This window comes from Ambystoma mexicanum, unplaced genomic scaffold (genome assembly GCF_040938575.1).
Source record: "Ambystoma mexicanum isolate Mex_15411 unplaced genomic scaffold, UKY_AmexF1_1 Mex_scaf52, whole genome shotgun sequence".
In the NCBI taxonomy this organism is placed as follows: domain Eukaryota; kingdom Metazoa; phylum Chordata; class Amphibia; order Caudata; family Ambystomatidae; genus Ambystoma; species Ambystoma mexicanum.
Window position 1 is genome coordinate 1659974 of NW_027182469.1, and position 13424 is coordinate 1673397.

Genomic DNA, 13424 nt, shown 5'->3' on the forward strand with positions numbered 1-13424 from the left:
GCATTGCTTGTCTGTTTTCTGCGCAAAGAAAGCACTCTGCTGCCCTCTTTTAGCAGAAGATGGAACGGCAGTTTCAACTTAAGGCGGGAAACCTATTATGCAAATAATTCCCAGAAGACCCCAGAAGCCCAGATTGAAAGGGTGTCAGCCTCGTGTGGCTGCAAAGATATCCCCTGAGTCCTGCGGTAGAAGTCTGGCTTTCCTGAGGCACGGTGCTCAGGGAACTGCACTCAGAGTAGCGACCCATACAAAGGCCACCCTCATCTACCAGTGTGCTTGCCTCTGTCCACTTTTCCTGTCTATAGAACCTGGCCGTTCGTGGCCGTTCGTGGCCAAGTGAGTGAGAAGGACTGCCAGGGCAGCGCAGCTCCCATTCACCCACCGGAGCTGGCGCCATCCTCATGCCACTGCAGTGCTCTGTTAAATCAGCTGCTCTGGGCTGCAATGGTCCAGAGCACTGTAGCGCCAGTGTGCAGCATGTAAGGCATTGGTGGTTCAGTGGTAGAATTCTCGCCTGCCACGCGGGAGGCCCGGGTTCGATTCCCGGCCAATGCATGAGCGTTTTGCACATGTACCTTTCGTTGACTTTGAAGCATCGTGAAAAGGAAGAGACCGAACAAAAAAACAAGCCTTGATTGCCTTGCTTGCCTTATTTCTGCTACTAGCGATCACTCTGCTGATCCCTTTTAGTAGAAGGGGCCGCTGCGCCTTGACTGGAAGCAGGGCAATCTCAGATTATGCAAAACGCTCATAGAGGCCCAGCCCGAGTAGGTGCCAGTCTCACACGTCTGCAAAGGCCTTCAATGAGGCTTTCAGCAGAAGTCAAGAGTTTACGAGTGACCATTCGCATGGAACTGGCAGGTGTGTTAAATCAAGCGCTCTACCGCAGTAATGCTGCTTGTCAAGCATTGGTAGTTCAGTGGTAGAATTCTCGCTTCCCAAGCGGGAGGCCCGGGTTCGATTCCCGGCCAATGCATGGCACTTTTGTAGACGTGTCTCTTGATATTTTAAAAGGCATGGGAAAAGAAAAATGGAAACGGTAGATAAGATGATTGCATTGCTTGTCTGTTTTCTGCGCAAAGAAAGCAATCTGCTGCCCTCTTTTAGCAGAAGATGGAACTGCAGTTTCAACTTAAGGCGGGAAACCTTCTATTATGCAAATAATTCCCAGAAGACCCCAGAAGCCCAGATTGAAAGGGTGTCAGCCTCGTGTGGCTGCAAAGATATCCCCTGAGTCCTGCGGTAGAAGTCTGGCTTTCCTGAGGCACGGTGCTCAGGGAACTGCACTCAGAGTAGCGACCCATACAAAGGCCACCCTCATCTACCAGTGTGCTTGCCTCTGTCCACTTTTCCTGTCTATAGAACCTGGCCGTTCGTGGCCAAGTGAGTGAGAAGGACTGCCAGGGCAGCGCAGCTCCCATTCACCCACCGGAGCTGGCGCCATCCTCATGTCACTGCAGTGCTCTGTTAAATCAGCTGCTCTGGGCTGCAATGGTCCAGAGCACTGTAGCGCCAGTGTGCAGCATGTAAGGCATTGGTGGTTCAGTGGTAGAATTCTCGCCTGCCACGCGGGAGGCCCGGGTTCGATTCCCGGCCAATGCATGAGCGTTTTGCACATGTACCTTTCGTTGACTTTGAAGCATCGTGAAAAGGAAGAGACCGAACAAAAAAACAAGCCTTGATTGCCTTGCTTGCCTTATTTCTGCTACTAGCGATCACTCTGCTGATCCCTTTTAGTAGAAGGGGCCGCTGCGCCTTGACTGGAAGCAGGGCAATCTCAGATTATGCAAACAGCTCATAGAGGCCCAGCCCGAGTAGGTGCCAGTCTCACACGTCTGCAAAGGCCTTCAATGAGGCTTTCAGCAGAAGTCAAGAGTTTACGAGTGACCATTCGCATGGAACTGGCAGGTGTGTTAAATCAAGCGCTCTACCGCAGTAATGCTGCTTGTCAGGCATTGGTAGTTCAGTGGTAGAATTCTCGCTTCCCAAGCGGGAGGCCCGGGTTCGATTCCCGGCCAATGCATGGCACTTTTGTAGACGTGTCTCTTGATATTTTAAAAGGCATGGGAAAAGAAAAATGGAAACGGTAGATAAGATGATTGCATTGCTTGTCTGTTTTCTGCGCAAAGAAAGCACTCTGCTGCCCTCTTTTAGCAGAAGATGGAACGGCAGTTTCAACTTAAGGCGGGAAACCTATTATGCAAATAATTCCCAGAAGACCCCAGAAGCCCAGATTGAAAGGGTGTCAGCCTCGTGTGGCTGCAAAGATATCCCCTGAGTCCTGCGGTAGAAGTCTGGCTTTCCTGAGGCACGGTGCTCAGGGAACTGCACTCAGAGTAGCGACCCATACAAAGGCCACCCTCATCTACCAGTGTGCTTGCCTCTGTCCACTTTTCCTGTCTATAGAACCTGGCCGTTCGTGGCCGTTCGTGGCCAAGTGAGTGAGAAGGACTGCCAGGGCAGCGCAGCTCCCATTCACCCACCGGAGCTGGCGCCATCCTCATGTCACTGCAGTGCTCTGTTAAATCAGCTGCTCTGGGCTGCAATGGTCCAGAGCACTGTAGCGCCAGTGTGCAGCATGTAAGGCATTGGTGGTTCAGTGGTAGAATTCTCGCCTGCCACGCGGGAGGCCCGGGTTCGATTCCCGGCCAATGCATGAGCGTTTTGCACATGTACCTTTCGTTGACTTTGAAGCATCGTGAAAAGGAAGAGACAGAACAAAAAAACAAGCCTTGATTGCCTTGCTTGCCTTATTTCTGCTACTAGCGATCACTCTGCTGATCCCTTTTAGTAGAAGGGGCCGCTGCGCCTTGACTGGAAGCAGGGCAATCTCAGATTATGCAAACAGCTCATAGAGGCCCAGCCCGAGTAGGTGCCAGTCTCACACGTCTGCAAAGGCCTTCAATGAGGCTTTCAGCAGAAGTCAAGAGTTTACGAGTGACCATTCGCATGGAACTGGCAGGTGTGTTAAATCAAGTGCTCTACCGCAGTAATGCTGCTTGTCAGGCATTGGTAGTTCAGTGGTAGAATTCTCGCTTCCCAAGCGGGAGGCCCGGGTTCGATTCCCGGCCAATGCATGGCACTTTTGTAGACGTGTCTCTTGATATTTTAAAAGGCATGGGAAAAGAAAAATGGAAACGGTAGATAAGATGATTGCATTGCTTGTCTGTTTTCTGCGCAAAGAAAGCACTCTGCTGCCCTCTTTTAGCAGAAGATGGAACGGCAGTTTCAACTTAAGGCGGGAAACCTATTATGCAAATAATTCCCAGAAGACCCCAGAAGCCCAGATTGAAAGGGTGTCAGCCTCGTGTGGCTGCAAAGATATCCCCTGAGTCCTGCGGTAGAAGTCTGGCTTTCCTGAGGCACGGTGCTCAGGGAACTGCACTCAGAGTAGCGACCCATACAAAGGCCACCCTCATCTACCAGTGTGCTTGCCTCTGTCCACTTTTCCTGTCTATAGAACCTGGCCGTTCGTGGCCGTTCGTGGCCAAGTGAGTGAGAAGGACTGCCAGGGCAGCGCAGCTCCCATTCACCCACCGGAGCTGGCGCCATCCTCATGTCACTGCAGTGCTCTGTTAAATCAGCTGCTCTGGGCTGCAATGGTCCAGAGCACTGTAGCGCCAGTGTGCAGCATGTAAGGCATTGGTGGTTCAGTGGTAGAATTCTCGCCTGCCACGCGGGAGGCCCGGGTTCGATTCCCGGCCAATGCATGAGTGTTTTGCACATGTACCTTTCGTTGACTTTGAAGCATCGTGAAAAGGAAGAGACGGAACAAAAAAACAAGCCTTGATTGCCTTGCTTGCCTTATTTCTGCTACTAGCGATCACTCTGCTGATCCCTTTTAGTAGAAGGGGCCGCTGCGCCTTGACTGGAAGCAGGGCAATCTCAGATTATGCAAAACGCTCATAGAGGCCCAGCCCGAGTAGGTGCCAGTCTCACACGTCTGCAAAGGCCTTCAATGAGGCTTTCAGCAGAAGTCAAGAGTTTACGAGTGACCATTCGCATGGAACTGGCAGGTGTGTTAAATCAAGCGCTCTACCGCAGTAATGCTGCTTGTCAAGCATTGGTAGTTCAGTGGTAGAATTCTCGCTTCCCAAGCGGGAGGCCTGGGTTCGATTCCCGGCCAATGCATGGCACTTTTGTAGACGTGTCTCTTGATATTTTAAAAGGCATGGGAAAAGAAAAATGGAAACGGTAGATAAGATGATTGCATTGCTTGTCTGTTTTCTGCGCAAAGAAAGCAATCTGCTGCCCTCTTTTAGCAGAAGATGGAACTGCAGTTTCAACTTAAGGCGGGAAACCTTCTATTATGCAAATAATTCCCAGAAGACCCCAGAAGCCCAGATTGAAAGGGTGTCAGCCTCGTGTGGCTGCAAAGATATCCCCTGAGTCCTGCGGTAGAAGTCTGGCTTTCCTGAGGCACGGTGCTCAGGGAACTGCACTCAGAGTAGCGACCCATACAAAGGCCACCCTCATCTACCAGTGTGCTTGCCTCTGTCCACTTTTCCTGTCTATAGAACCTGGCCGTTCGTGGCCGTTCGTGGCCAAGTGAGTGAGAAGGACTGCCAGGGCAGCGCAGCTCCCATTCACCCACCGGAGCTGGCGCCATCCTCATGTCACTGCAGTGCTCTGTTAAATCAGCTGCTCTGGGCTGCAATGGTCCAGAGCACTGTAGCGCCAGTGTGCAGCATGTAAGGCATTGGTGGTTCAGTGGTAGAATTCTCGCCTGCCACGCGGGAGGCCCGGGTTCGATTCCCGGCCAATGCATGAGCGTTTTGCACATGTACCTTTCGTTGACTTTGAAGCATCGTGAAAAGGAAGAGACCGAACAAAAAAACAAGCCTTGATTGCCTTGCTTGCCTTATTTCTGCTACTAGCGATCACTCTGCTGATCCCTTTTAGTAGAAGGGGCCGCTGCGCCTTGACTGGAAGCAGGGCAATCTCAGATTATGCAAACAGCTCATAGAGGCCCAGCCCGAGTAGGTGCCAGTCTCACACGTCTGCAAAGGCCTTCAATGAGGCTTTCAGCAGAAGTCAAGAGTTTACGAGTGACCATTCGCATGGAACTGGCAGGTGTGTTAAATCAAGCGCTCTACCGCAGTAATGCTGCTTGTCAGGCATTGGTAGTTCAGTGGTAGAATTCTCGCTTCCCAAGCGGGAGGCCCGGGTTCGATTCCCGGCCAATGCATGGCACTTTTGTAGACGTGTCTCTTGATATTTTAAAAGGCATGGGAAAAGAAAAATGGAAACGGTAGATAAGATGATTGCATTGCTTGTCTGTTTTCTGCGCAAAGAAAGCACTCTGCTGCCCTCTTTTAGCAGAAGATGGAACGGCAGTTTCAACTTAAGGCGGGAAACCTATTATGCAAATAATTCCCAGAAGACCCCAGAAGCCCAGATTGAAAGGGTGTCAGCCTCGTGTGGCTGCAAAGATATCCCCTGAGTCCTGCGGTAGAAGTCTGGCTTTCCTGAGGCACGGTGCTCAGGGAACTGCACTCAGAGTAGCGACCCATACAAAGGCCACCCTCATCTACCAGTGTGCTTGCCTCTGTCCACTTTTCCTGTCTATAGAACCTGGCCGTTCGTGGCCGTTCGTGGCCAAGTGAGTGAGAAGGACTGCCAGGGCAGCGCAGCTCCCATTCACCCACCGGAGCTGGCGCCATCCTCATGTCACTGCAGTGCTCTGTTAAATCAGCTGCTCTGGGCTGCAATGGTCCAGAGCACTGTAGCGCCAGTGTGCAGCATGTAAGGCATTGGTGGTTCAGTGGTAGAATTCTCGCCTGCCACGCGGGAGGCCCGGGTTCGATTCCCGGCCAATGCATGAGCGTTTTGCACATGTACCTTTCGTTGACTTTGAAGCATCGTGAAAAGGAAGAGACAGAACAAAAAAACAAGCCTTGATTGCCTTGCTTGCCTTATTTCTGCTACTAGCGATCACTCTGCTGATCCCTTTTAGTAGAAGGGGCCGCTGCGCCTTGACTGGAAGCAGGGCAATCTCAGATTATGCAAACAGCTCATAGAGGCCCAGCCCGAGTAGGTGCCAGTCTCACACGTCTGCAAAGGCCTTCAATGAGGCTTTCAGCAGAAGTCAAGAGTTTACGAGTGACCATTCGCATGGAACTGGCAGGTGTGTTAAATCAAGCGCTCTACCGCAGTAATGCTGCTTGTCAAGCATTGGTAGTTCAGTGGTAGAATTCTCGCTTCCCAAGCGGGAGGCCCGGGTTCGATTCCCGGCCAATGCATGGCACTTTTGTAGACGTGTCTCTTGATATTTTAAAAGGCATGGGAAAAGAAAAATGGAAACGGTAGATAAGATGATTGCATTGCTTGTCTGTTTTCTGCGCAAAGAAAGCAATCTGCTGCCCTCTTTTAGCAGAAGATGGAACTGCAGTTTCAACTTAAGGCGGGAAACCTTCTATTATGCAAATAATTCCCAGAAGACCCCAGAAGCCCAGATTGAAAGGGTGTCAGCCTCGTGTGGCTGCAAAGATATCCCCTGAGTCCTGCGGTAGAAGTCTGGCTTTCCTGAGGCACGGTGCTCAGGGAACTGCACTCAGAGTAGCGACCCATACAAAGGCCACCCTCATCTACCAGTGTGCTTGCCTCTGTCCACTTTTCCTGTCTATAGAACCTGGCCGTTCGTGGCCGTTCGTGGCCAAGTGAGTGAGAAGGACTGCCAGGGCAGCGCAGCTCCCATTCACCCACCGGAGCTGGCGCCATCCTCATGTCACTGCAGTGCTCTGTTAAATCAGCTGCTCTGGGCTGCAATGGTCCAGAGCACTGTAGCGCCAGTGTGCAGCATGTAAGGCATTGGTGGTTCAGTGGTAGAATTCTCGCCTGCCACGCGGGAGGCCCGGGTTCGATTCCCGGCCAATGCATGAGCGTTTTGCACATGTACCTTTCGTTGACTTTGAAGCATCGTGAAAAGGAAGAGACCGAACAAAAAAACAAGCCTTGATTGCCTTGCTTGCCTTATTTCTGCTACTAGCGATCACTCTGCTGATCCCTTTTAGTAGAAGGGGCCGCTGCGCCTTGACTGGAAGCAGGGCAATCTCAGATTATGCAAACAGCTCATAGAGGCCCAGCCCGAGTAGGTGCCAGTCTCACACGTCTGCAAAGGCCTTCAATGAGGCTTTCAGCAGAAGTCAAGAGTTTACGAGTGACCATTCGCATGGAACTGGCAGGTGTGTTAAATCAAGCGCTCTACCGCAGTAATGCTGCTTGTCAGGCATTGGTAGTTCAGTGGTAGAATTCTCGCTTCCCAAGCGGGAGGCCCGGGTTCGATTCCCGGCCAATGCATGGCACTTTTGTAGACGTGTCTCTTGATATTTTAAAAGGCATGGGAAAAGAAAAATGGAAACGGTAGATAAGATGATTGCATTGCTTGTCTGTTTTCTGCGCAAAGAAAGCACTCTGCTGCCCTCTTTTAGCAGAAGATGGAACGGCAGTTTCAACTTAAGGCGGGAAACCTATTATGCAAATAATTCCCAGAAGACCCCAGAAGCCCAGATTGAAAGGGTGTCAGCCTCGTGTGGCTGCAAAGATATCCCCTGAGTCCTGCGGTAGAAGTCTGGCTTTCCTGAGGCACGGTGCTCAGGGAACTGCACTCAGAGTAGCGACCCATACAAAGGCCACCCTCATCTACCAGTGTGCTTGCCTCTGTCCACTTTTCCTGTCTATAGAACCTGGCCGTTCGTGGCCGTTCGTGGCCAAGTGAGTGAGAAGGACTGCCAGGGCAGCGCAGCTCCCATTCACCCACCGGAGCTGGCGCCATCCTCATGTCACTGCAGTGCTCTGTTAAATCAGCTGCTCTGGAGGCCACCAGGGGGCGCGGGCAGGATGGACGCCTGAACGTCGAGCTCCGCACCCAGCCCCGGGTGAATCACGATTTATCGGCGAAACGAGGGTCCCATATACTACGCGACCCCCCCCAAAAGACGTGGAAGCCTGTGGCCCCCACCTGGGTCCAACTTTGGTTCCGATCCGACGCTCCTGTGCGGAGTTACACGGACCAAGGCGATATCGGCTGCCCCTCCCCCACGACCTGGCGCGGAGTGGCGCAGGAGACAGCACGAGCCGCGCCGCCCACGAATAGGCCCGAGAGGGTGAGCCCGCGGCGCTTCCTCCCCTGGGCATCCTCCGACTTGAAGAAAACCGTCCACCCACACAGGGAACGCACGCCCGGCGCCTCTGGTGCCCGAGGCCCGGCCTGACCCGGAGAAAGGCGGCGTCCGTCGTAAACTGGCCGACACGAACCCCTCATGAACTGGAGAGAGAACTTGCTGAAATATCAGTTTGTTCCCAAAGAAAGGACCATGGCCGCCGGTAGCCCCACCGTCCCACCCCCGGATCTGGGGGCTATCCAGAACAACATCCAAACGATTCTGGAGGAGATACGAGGTATGAGGACAGACATGGGGGCCAAACTGGCCGACCTCACCACCAAGGTCGCCACCCTAGAAGACCGCGTGGAGGGCGTCGAGAATAACCAACTTTCGGCGACACTCCTCGAAACCCAAATGGACATGAGACTCCGAGACATGGAAAGGCGCGAGGAAGAGCTTCGGTTCAAGGTTGACGACATGGAAAATAGGGAGAGGAGGAACAACCTTCGAATCTTTGGCCTGATGGAATCTGAGGGCGAATCCGTACAAGGACTTGAAGGCAAAGTGCACGATATCGTGAGGATCGCCCTGGGAACGGAAGACGTGGGGGCGACCAACTTCGACAGGGTGCACCGAGCGGGGGGGGGAGGCAGAGGCCCACGCTCGGTTCTGGTTCGGCTGCACTACTACAGGGACAAGATCAGAATCCTGGAAAAGGCGAGACATCTTGGCACCATACAGTACGGTGATTCAAAGGTATCCATCTTCCAAGACCTCTCGGCCCTAACCCTGTCAATGAGGAGGAAATGCGGCACACTCACAAGATGGTTGCAGGGAAAAGGAGTCCGATATCGGTGGGGTCACCCCTTCTATTTGGAGTTTGAGTGGCTAGGTGAGAAACACCACCTGGTGTCGGAGGAGGACATACGAAGAGCCACGGACGATCTGGTGAACGACCAGGCGGGCCATTCGGGCGCCCAGGAGGGAGGACCACGGGACCCCCCTAGGGGTCCCGACGGCCCAGGAAATCACAGTGGGAAATCTAAGGTCAAGGGGGCCCGAAAGTTTCGGAAAACCAGACACCCGTCGATGAACCCGGAAAATCACACTGACTCATGAAAATGACGTTCGATTGGAAGGAGAGAAAATCATGAGGTGAGAGACGATTCAGGGTACGGACGCAGGAGGCCCCGGGCCCACGAACTGCCTTGAACGGACACCGCGGCGGTGTCGCGTTTGGCCCACCGGACCTTGGGTCGGCAGACCATTATGTTAAAAAGTTAACTGTTTATTTGTGTTGCCCCGCGTTTGGGTTTCTGGTTGTGGGTTGAGGGCCCGGGCGGGGTCTCTGGTTTTTGTCTCGGTTAAGTGCACCGAAGGCCTGCAGGGGCCGACCTGAATCGGACTTGCGATCTGGGACTCTCCAGACACACGAAAACCCCGGGGCTGGGGTTGGAGTCCTTGGTGGTTCGTTGACCGGCCCCAACACATGTTGGGGAGAGTGGACGGACGCCTCAAGGTACAAGGGTGGGGAGGGGGGAGGGAAGACACGGGGAGGGGGGTCAGTTGCAAGGGGGGAGGGGATGGGGGGGATAACGGGGTAGTTTGGGGGACTCAGGGGGAAATTCAGTTCAGACCGCAAGAATACGCTTGGAAAGGGGCACTAAAATTCAATCACCACGAGGGGTTCAGAATACGCACACGGTATGATGACAACGATTGAAGGGAAGGTGGGCACGTTAAATGTCAAGGGTCTAAACTCTCAAAATAAAAGATCCCTCACGGGCAACATGTTCCGAAAACAACACCTGACGGTCCTATTTCTACAGGAAACACATTATAAGCGCGGGAGGGAATCCAGAATCAAGGGGAAAGACATCGGTAGCAACTATTGGGCTTCACACCCGACCTCGAAGAAGGAGGGGGTGGGCATTCTCCTGGGAAGGGCTCTCCAACTAACGGGGGTGGAAACCAAGAGGGGGTTTGGGGGTCGATTTCTGGGTGTCAAGGGGCTTTGCGAGGGGCAGCGAGTTACTCTCGCCACCGTATACGCGCCCAACACGGGCCAGGTGGAGTTCCTCACACGGATCTTTGGTGTCATGGATGAATGGGCCGAGGGGGCCATGATTCTCGGGGGTGATTTTAATCTCATAGCCGACCCCCAACTGGACTGGTGGTCCGCCAGAGGTGGGGTACCCAAGGGGATCACGAGGGATAACCTGGCCTTGCAGAACCTCTTGAAGGATCACTACTGGGTAGATGTTTGGCGCAAGGCGTACCCGGCCCAGGGTGGTTACACATTCTTTTCTCCCCCGCACTGCACCTACACCAGAATCGACCTTCTGTTGGCCTCAGAGGAGGGAGATGGGGCGATGACCCAACCAAAAGTCGAGACCATAACGTGGTCGGACCATGAACTACTTATAGCTAACTGGTCCCTGCCCATCGCCCCGAGATCGGCTCGATGGCGGTGCAACGACACGCTCCTTAGGGATCCAGTATTCCGTGAGTTCATGAAGCAGGAAATGCTGGCCTACTTCGAGACAAATGACACGGGGGAGACGGACATGTCCATGGTATGGGAAGCGGGGAAGGCCACCTTCAGAGGCCTCCTCATAGCGGAGGGCTCGAGGCGTAAAAGAGAGAGGGGCCTGATCGAGAGCAGACTCCGAGGGGAGCTGCAGATCTTGCGGGCCAGACTGGGAGTCCCGGGAGTGGACCGGAGGGCACTATTGGACGAGATGCAGGGCAAAAGACAGGAGCTCCATACGGTTCTCATAGGGGAGGTGGTTAAGAGGATGCGATATACCAAACAGAGATACTACGAACAGGGCGACAGGGTAGGCACTCTGCTGGCTCAGAGGTCGAGGGGGTGTAGAGTGGAGAGAGGGATTACCCGGTTGACCGACGAAGAGGGCAGGGTTCATGGGAACCGGCATGAAGTGACGGAATGCTTTGCTGAGTACTACAGCAAACTCTATTCTAGGCAAGCGGGCGAATCTCGGGAGGACATTGCCTCCTACCTGGCAGAACACCCCCTCCCCAAACTGACCGACCAGGACTTGGAGGCCCTCGAGGGGGAAATTTCAGAAGAGGAGGTGGAGGGAGCCATCAAGAGACTGAAGGCCGGAAAGGCTCCTGGCCTTGACGGCTACACAGCGGATTTCTATAAACAGACCCAGTCCACCTTAGTGAAGCCCCTGACCAAATTGTTCAACCAAATTAGAGGCAACGACACGATCCCCCCGACTTTCCTACAGGCCCTCATCACCGTCATACCTAAACCTGGTAAAGACCGGGCAGCTTGTGGGTCTTACAGACCCATTTCACTTCTCAACTTAGATGCCAAGATCTTTGCTAGGATCCTGGCCTCCAGATTGGAAAACTCCCTCCCACGCCTGATACATCCTGATCAGGCGGGATTCGTCCTCAATAGACAGGGTTCCGATAATTTAAGGAAGACCCTCCATGTATTGGCCACGACCGAGGCCAGGAATGAAGGCGCTCTCCTACTGGCTCTTGACGCGGAGAAGGCCTTTGACAGGGTCAGCTGGGCTTTCATGAGGGAGGTTCTCTTGTCAGTGGGGATGGGTCCAAGGTGGTTGGGATGGATATCCGCGCTCTACTCCTCCCCCTCGGCCAGAGTGGTGGCTAACGGGATTGAGTCTAGGGAATTCCCCCTTGAACGTGGCACGAGGCAGGGATGCCCCCTGTCTCCGTTAATCTACGCATTGGTGATGGAACCGTGGGCAATCTCGATCCGCAATGATGCGGACATCAGTGGTGTACAGATGGGGGATATGCACTGCAAGATCTGCCTCTTTGCGGATGACGCCCTGCTCTATGTCACCAGACCGTCCCAAACAATCCCTCGGGTTCTGCAGGGCCTCGCAAGATATGGAGAACTATCGGGGTATAAGGTTAATTTGGACAAATCGGTCGCATTCATGGGTGGGAACCTGCCAGACACGGAGGTGACCTTTGTGGAGGGTCTCCCCTTCAAGCGGAGCGATGAGGGGTTCCGTTACTTGGGAGTCCAAATCACACGTAACCTTGAGGACCTGTATGGGGCCAACTTCCCCCCCCTCTGGTCAGCAATCAGGAGAGACATAGAAAGGTGGGCGGGAACGGGTCTCTCATGGATGGCACGCCTTAACCTTATAAAAATGGTTATCCTCCCAAAATTTCTGTTTCTCTTTCAAATGCTCCCGGTCCAAGTCCCCAAGGCCTTTTTTGACGAGACAAAACGCATCCTCCTTAGATTCCTCTGGCAGGGCAAAAAACACAGGATTTCATACGAGGTTCTGACTAGGACCAAGGAAGATGGAGGGGTGGGCTACCCTGATCTCGAGACGTATTATAGGGCTTCCCAGTTGAGGATCCTGGTCGATCACTTCTCACCGGGACCGAAAAAACAGTGGGTAGCCATGGACAATAGGCCCCTGGCGCCCGTCACACTAGAGGAATGGCTCTGGGTCCCAAGGAGAACGATCCCCAGATCAGTCTTGAACCACCCGATTCTAAGAGTACTGTGGTCCCTGTGGAGAGAGGGAGGTTACTATAGATGGCTCACGACATGGCCCTCCCCCTTGAGCTGCATCTGGGCCCCTCCTTTCCTGGCCAAAATAGCGGAACCAGCAGCCTACCAGACATGGTTCGAGGCGGGCCTTAGTAGGACCGGCCAGTTGTGGGTGGGGGGCTCCTTCCTCCCCTTGAAGGACCTTGAGGAAGCCCTGGGAATAGGCACGCTTTCCCCGTTCCGATATCTTCAGCTTAAGGGTGCCCTCACGGAACCATCTTGGGGTGATACCCTCAGGAGGGAACTCACAGACTTTGAAAAACTCCTTCTGACCGCAAGGGGCTCCAAGGGGATAATCTCCCGCCTATACAAGCTCTTTCTGTTCTCCATCCCCCGAGACCCGCCACCAGCACGCATACAATGGGGTAGGGACCTGGGCGAGGAAATTGATGACGAGAGATGGACAGAGATGTGTAGACGGGCCAATCGATCCACATCCTCCCTCCAATATCGCCATCAGGCCCTCAAGATATTACATAGATGGCACTACCCCCCGCAAAGAATAGCCAAAATGCGTCCAGGATATGACCCACACTGTTGGAAATGTAGGACAGAGAGAGGTGACTATATCCACATGTGGTGGGGATGCCCAGTGGTCCAGAAATACTGGGACAAGGTGCGGACCTGGATCAAAGGGGTAGATGGGATAGAACGAGTATCCTGCCCGTGGCTCTTCCTCTTCGGGATTAGTAACGAAGAGGACCGGGGTAACACTCATGATCACATGCTCCAGGTGATGC

At 53.6% G+C, this 13424-nt stretch overlaps 14 non-coding genes across 14 annotated transcripts; all 14 read left to right on the forward strand.

Annotated features, from left to right (window-relative positions):
• The first annotated feature begins 484 nt into the window (after window positions 1-484).
• On the forward strand, window positions 485-555 carry TRNAG-GCC (transfer RNA glycine (anticodon GCC)). The gene has a single exon. It is a non-coding gene; the product is annotated as a tRNA-Gly (tRNA).
• Window positions 556-905: 350 nt separating this feature from the next.
• Window positions 906-976, forward strand: TRNAG-CCC (transfer RNA glycine (anticodon CCC)). The gene has a single exon. It is a non-coding gene; the product is annotated as a tRNA-Gly (tRNA).
• Window positions 977-1531: 555 nt separating this feature from the next.
• Window positions 1532-1602, forward strand: TRNAG-GCC (transfer RNA glycine (anticodon GCC)). The gene has a single exon. It is a non-coding gene; the product is annotated as a tRNA-Gly (tRNA).
• A 350-nt stretch (window positions 1603-1952) lies between these two features.
• TRNAG-CCC (transfer RNA glycine (anticodon CCC)) lies at window positions 1953-2023 on the forward strand. The gene has a single exon. It is a non-coding gene; the product is annotated as a tRNA-Gly (tRNA).
• Window positions 2024-2585: 562 nt separating this feature from the next.
• Window positions 2586-2656, forward strand: TRNAG-GCC (transfer RNA glycine (anticodon GCC)). The gene has a single exon. It is a non-coding gene; the product is annotated as a tRNA-Gly (tRNA).
• Window positions 2657-3006: 350 nt separating this feature from the next.
• On the forward strand, window positions 3007-3077 carry TRNAG-CCC (transfer RNA glycine (anticodon CCC)). Its single transcript has one exon. It is a non-coding gene; the product is annotated as a tRNA-Gly (tRNA).
• Window positions 3078-3639: 562 nt separating this feature from the next.
• On the forward strand, window positions 3640-3710 carry TRNAG-GCC (transfer RNA glycine (anticodon GCC)). Its single transcript has one exon. It is a non-coding gene; the product is annotated as a tRNA-Gly (tRNA).
• Window positions 3711-4060: 350 nt separating this feature from the next.
• TRNAG-CCC (transfer RNA glycine (anticodon CCC)) lies at window positions 4061-4131 on the forward strand. The gene has a single exon. It is a non-coding gene; the product is annotated as a tRNA-Gly (tRNA).
• Window positions 4132-4696: 565 nt separating this feature from the next.
• On the forward strand, window positions 4697-4767 carry TRNAG-GCC (transfer RNA glycine (anticodon GCC)). The gene has a single exon. It is a non-coding gene; the product is annotated as a tRNA-Gly (tRNA).
• Window positions 4768-5117: 350 nt separating this feature from the next.
• Window positions 5118-5188, forward strand: TRNAG-CCC (transfer RNA glycine (anticodon CCC)). The gene has a single exon. It is a non-coding gene; the product is annotated as a tRNA-Gly (tRNA).
• Window positions 5189-5750: 562 nt separating this feature from the next.
• TRNAG-GCC (transfer RNA glycine (anticodon GCC)) lies at window positions 5751-5821 on the forward strand. Its single transcript has one exon. It is a non-coding gene; the product is annotated as a tRNA-Gly (tRNA).
• Window positions 5822-6171: 350 nt separating this feature from the next.
• TRNAG-CCC (transfer RNA glycine (anticodon CCC)) lies at window positions 6172-6242 on the forward strand. Its single transcript has one exon. It is a non-coding gene; the product is annotated as a tRNA-Gly (tRNA).
• Window positions 6243-6807: 565 nt separating this feature from the next.
• On the forward strand, window positions 6808-6878 carry TRNAG-GCC (transfer RNA glycine (anticodon GCC)). Its single transcript has one exon. It is a non-coding gene; the product is annotated as a tRNA-Gly (tRNA).
• Window positions 6879-7228: 350 nt separating this feature from the next.
• TRNAG-CCC (transfer RNA glycine (anticodon CCC)) lies at window positions 7229-7299 on the forward strand. Its single transcript has one exon. It is a non-coding gene; the product is annotated as a tRNA-Gly (tRNA).
• Window positions 7300-13424: the final 6125 nt, after the last annotated feature.